This window comes from Eurypyga helias, unplaced genomic scaffold (assembly GCF_000690775.1).
Source record: "Eurypyga helias isolate BGI_N326 unplaced genomic scaffold, ASM69077v1 scaffold44431, whole genome shotgun sequence".
NCBI classification, from domain to species: Eukaryota; Metazoa; Chordata; class Aves; order Eurypygiformes; family Eurypygidae; genus Eurypyga; species Eurypyga helias.
Genome location: NW_010231222.1, coordinates 275 through 6,144, shown reverse-complemented (window position 1 = coordinate 6,144; position 5,870 = coordinate 275).

The window sequence follows — 5,870 nt, the reverse complement described above, 5'->3', positions numbered from 1 at the left end:
TGGATAAGGAAGAAGAGCAGCAAGAGTAGAGAAATATTGCAAAAAAATCACTGCCTGGGGATAAGTTTTGGTGGACGTTATTAAGTCTCCTTCCAAGATCAGCCCCTCCACAGCCAAGAATGAGATAAGCTCCAAGAAGTATTGGACTACATGGATTTTATTAAAGTTTATGGCTTTTTCAACTTCACACACGCACAAAAATTAAACCCATAAAGTTATGCCTCAGGGCAAAACAACTCTGGATGAAATAGCCAGCAGGATGACAATAACAGAGTGGAAATCTTCTGCATTTTAAGGGAATGTATCTCTCTCTTCTGCACCCTTCCTGCAGCAGACATGTACGTAGCTGTCTGACTTCTGAGATACAGTCAGTCAGGGAGGTAGATCTGAAAGAACTTTACTTAATTCCCTGTGTTATTTATTATAAAGTAAAACTGCTTACTTAAAGTTCAAAAGTGTGTGGCGGAAGGCTTAAAATGTCAGGAAAACAAAAGAAAAAGGAAAAATAATCAGGTATTTTTCACCAAAATCTCAGAAGGAGAAAAATGGGCTGAAGAGAGGAGATATTTGATACCATTAGGGAGAACTCATCGCCTTAGAAACTGTTCATGTTGATGATAGATTCCCTAGTGACTCAGAGCCTTTTTTTTCTGGGAACTAATCACAGAGGGCTCACATTCTAAGGTGCCTTGCAAATCTACAACATACCTTTTTGGTCAGTGGGAATTAATATTGCTGTTCAGCTACTCAAAGGATTGTTTTGTGTGAGTGCAGTGTCAATTTTCTATCATCATGTTTATGTAATCTGTTCTGACACGGACCAGAGTCAGGAAGGAAAAAATACAATAGCTTAAAAAATGAGTGTACTAGTTGCTAATCGTATGTACGATGTATGAGCAGTGCCAACAAGCCCTATTTTTCATAGCTGCACCCTGCTTCAAGCTACTGCATGGAAATAACTGCATCCAAGGAGCATGAAGAACTGCATAAGCATGAAGGGCTTAGTCTTACAAGATTTTAGTACATCCTCGTGCTCGTTCTTCAAGTAGACTTGAGCTTGTGCAAACTAATTTTCAGTACTAAATGGTTCAGTACATCTGGTATTCAAGGATTTGCTCTAATATTTATTAATGCCATAAGTAGCTTCTTGGGCAATATGCTTAACATTATATCCAGAGGCATCTTTTATAATATAAAGCAAATGACAACTAAATAAATACCATGTTAAATGTTCATATTTTGGTCCATTGTGTGTTCAGGAGCAAGTTCAAAATGGCTGGGTCCAAGCAGAGAGCTGTAAAACATGACACTTGTCAGTATCAAACATCCAGTCGGAAAATGTATAATGAGGAAACTCTGTTTACCATGAGCACGGTCCAGTTTCAGTTTTTAGGGCTTGTCTTTTGTGGGAGTTACAAGCACACCCCTGAAAGCTGAGGTGAAAGCTTAGCCAAGCTGCGTACTGTCTCAAACATGACAGAAGGATGTAAAGTTTGGTATTACTGTCAAAAAACGCATGCCTTCCCACCCAAAATCCTCCGAAGGTGGCTGTGGGATGCTGGCATCTGTGTTTGTGGGGAGCAACGATGCACCCTCTGAGACAGGCCACTGTCTGCTATTTGCACTTGGCTGTAGTCTGGTGTATTATCAGCTGGCCATAGCGATCTGCCTTTTGTCTGCATGGCCTTATCTGTTCACCTTGGCACTTGGCTGACATCGGCTTTGTAGAAGTGGCCTTGGAGGCTCCGTGTATTCATCCTCCACTTTCAGATGCTACTGGTGCCAGGTTCTTCTCAAATTCCCTTCCTCCCCTGGTTTCTGCAGGTCAGTCTTTCCTCAGTTTTCCTCCCATGTTGCTAATCAGCCCTTTAATCTGTAACACAAGGAACCTACCCATCTCCTGGACCTCATTTATGGAGGGATTTGGGAAAGGGAGAGAGATCTTGCATCTCCTCTGCATCTGCAAGTCCTTTCTGAATCTCTACTGCTTGGGTTTCCCAAGCCACCCTCGTAGCCAGACTCTTTTCTCCTGTTTTAACACAGGAGACAATAATGACACAATGGTGCCAACATTTCTCCATCTACCAGTACAAAGTTGTGAGGTAAGACAGCTTTAAATTTTTCTTCTTCAAGCTTATTGTTTTAATAAAGTCTTGCTAACACCAAACTCTCAGAAAAGTCCTCAGATCCTCAGGCATTGTAAGATTTCTTAAAATTAATTTCTAACTTTGGAAATGATGGAATTCTATTGATTCATTTGTTTTTAGGCTTTGCTTGGAAACAATTAGGCTGAACATTTTCACTTTTTCATGAGATCTGTGCAGCTGCGTGACCAGGAACTTGAAGAAAAGCCCTGAATATTGCAGGGCCTGAGTTATAAGAGTTGAATCTGAGGACTGCAATAGAAACTGAAAAAAAGGTGATAGAGGGACACCAACATGTACAAAAGTCCTCTTGGTAGCATAAAGGTTTGCACTGTGCATTTTATTGATAATGCTATGGTGAACTGACCTCGGAAATTCTGGTGCCTATTAATGCATTTTTCATTTTGGCCCCTATTAAAGCTGCTTGAAACTGAAAGGGAAAAAATATATTATTTCTTTCCACCATTTGAGTCTTCATGGTGGTAGAATGTATCTTTTATAAAAGCAGAAAGCACTTAACAGGGGTGTAAAAATGTGTATTTTCAGTGAAAATGCCGCTTGGGTTTTTTTCCCCAGTGTGTTGGCTACTTGAAATCTGGCATTTGTTACCATATTAGGATCAATTTTCAGATTTAACCTTGAAGTAAGAGGGCACTGCTTGCCTCCTTTTCGCTGCAGCAAATAAAGCTCTCAGCTCTCCGCCTGTGCTTGTAAAACAGCAATCCTGAAACATCAGGTTATTTTTATGTCTTGCCTGTGCATTTTACTGAAGTAGCGTGAGGTCCATGTAAGGACCATCTGGTCACACTGAAGTACTCAGAGGGCACACACAAAGCCTTTCCCCTTCAGGCATAAGAAGGCAGCTGTGGGTAAGGATTCCTGCAAGTGAGTTAGGGGAAAAAGGAGGAGAAACAGGTTTCTGTAATGTGTCAACCATGAGGGATTTATAGGAGTGCTGACCTGCTGCCCTTCAAGCTTTTGGGTGTTTTAGCTGGGAGGAAAGCTCAGGTGAGTGATACATTTCTGAAAACCCTGGTTATTTTATGTAAGAAACGTGGGTCTCTGTACAAGAGAGACAGATCTTGGCTGCAGGGCTTGCAGTTTCTGGGGCAATGGACAAAAAACCTGACAAGAGTAGCAAAGTGTTTAGGAGAACTGCAAAGGAGAGCATGCTCAAGGCCAAAGGATAAACCGCTGGCGTGCTTTGTTGGAGGGGTCAAAATTAACCCTGAAAATACATGTGCATACTTACAGAGAAACCCAGGAAGGAGGGTTTCATCATTCTTCTAATAAATTGGCTGCATGCAGATTATGCTTTCTTCTCATGTGCTGAGGCATGGCACATTCCTCTAATTTATTTCACTGTTCAAGAAGCAATAAAGCTAAGGTAAATAGATAAAAATAAATAAAGCTTTGAGAAGCTTGTGGCAAGCTGCTGTTCGTTTGCTTGTCAAAACTACCTGATGTGAGTCAGAAATGTACCTTTTTTAGGTGATACGTGTGATAATCTTTGAAATTTAACAGAACCTAAGGATTAGTGTCCACTGTCTTGGTGGTTATTATGTTATCTTTCTTTAATCATAAGTAATCAACAAAGGTAAACAGTGACTATACCGAAATTAGCCACCCTTTTTGCTAAAATATACAAATACCAGTGTCCAGGACAGGGGAAAGTCAATGACATCAACCACAACTATCTTTTTGACCCCCAAAACCTGCAGTTCTCTAAACTCACCTCTCAGATAACCATGATGAGGCAATGCAGCAAAACCTCTTCACAATGGCTGTTTGTGCTTCTGGTGGGGATTATTTATCTCTTCTTCTTTTTCATTGCCACTGATCAGGTGAGAACATAGGGTTTACGTCAGCTCCAAGCAGCTATTGGTAGCATCCTTATTAGTATCTGAGGGACTGAGAGATGATTATGGGATACAAACCCAGTCTGGAAGGGGTTTAGGACTGACAACTCTTGCTGGTTGGGATGTTAATTTCTCCACTATAGTGGGGAGAAGTGTTTGAAGCTTGCATCTAGGATTTCTTCTTTCCTGATGTGTAGATCTTCCGTAACTACTTTGGACTTATGGTCATTGGCTGAAGGAGCTTATAAGCTGTTGGTGAAAGTTTCTGTCCTGCCCTCCATCCTCTAAACTGATGGCCTTAACAATTGACTGTGATGGGGTGTTTTCAGTTAAAATACCAGTGCTTTATAAGCCAGGACTTTCTATATAAGTTTCTTGGGCACTCGATTCTCTGCTACTTCATTGGCGTTTTTATTTTCTGTTAGTATGAGCAGTGTGATTTTTATTAGTTTTGTGATTAGTTACTGTCCTTTGCAATATGAGGTGTCTTTCTCGCAATCTAATTTGGTTTTTGTCAGTGCCAAGCCAGATCAGTCTCAAGTACTCCATCTGTTGATATTTCCAGTTCTTAAGAAAAACTAACCTCATATGACCTGTGAATCAGTGGTCTTTACTGCTTTCTTATGAGGAAACTGAACGATGCTCTTTCTCCAGGAATATTCCTGCACGGAGCAGGAATATCCTTGAATTTTATCCTTGAATTCCTGCATGGAGCAGGAATATCCTTGAATTTTACAATGGCTTTCTTCAGCAATGTGTAGCCATGATATGGAGTGTGTGATAGCTTTTTGAGTATCAATTGACTGCAAAAATTTAGCAAAATGCAGCTTCAAGCCAGACCTCTCCAATTTGACCTAAATATTGTCTGCACTGCAAGGAGTAAAGAAAGCACTTCACTCCCAAGAGCTCTTTCTCAGCTTTCCTTTTGGAACAAAGGATGGAAAAGGATTAATTTTCCCCTTCTCCACAAAAATGTCTTTTTTTCCAACATGTATCAGTTGGTGGAATGAAAGATTCTGTGTCTTCCTATAATCTCTGCCTTTCACTATAACCCTAGATGACCTTGGTTAAAATATCAAATTTAATCTTAAGAGAGAAATACTGTTTGAAGTGGAAACAACAAACCACATGTCTAAAAGCATATTCCTTTTTCCTCCCAGGCAGGCAGTGAACAAGGAAGACTCTTGCAGAGTTTGCTTTTTCCCTTGACAAAAATCGATAAAGGTGTAACACCAAGGTAGATGGAAAACTGAGGGTAGGTTTACAATAGTATCAAGAGAATTGAGGAGCACAAGTACTATTTGCTTTCTGCAGTTTTGGGTTTGGTTTTTTTCCTTTTTTTTCCTTAAAATTCTTTTAGGAATCTCTGAAAATCTCTTCTCTGTGCTTTATTTATTTGGCCTGTCCACTGAGACGGACTGAAATTACAAATATCAATAACTCTGTTCAGCAGTGGCTGTTACATTCATATCCAATTAAGCATCTAAAATACAACTCTAGCATTCCTAGCAATTTGCATGGAAATTAGAGCTCTAAAACTCACTCAGTGAAATTTATTTCCTTAACGGATTTTTAGATATGGACTGATCTTGTGTGTTGTTGAGAGGATGCCCAAGAAACAGGATTTTATTTACTCTTCAGATGAAATAAACTTGGCTAATTTATGTCTAGTACTATCAAGAGCCTTCCTACCAGGGGTAAAGCAACTTCACACCTGTGATCAAATAATTGTGTCATAGTGATGCACCTTTTTTCCCCCTCACTGGCATGAGTACGTGGTTGGGAGAACTTGGATGACCTTTGTAAGCTCCAGGCTCTTCCCTTGTCTTTCCTTTACGGTGTGTGGCCGGAGAGTCCCCTCCAGCAC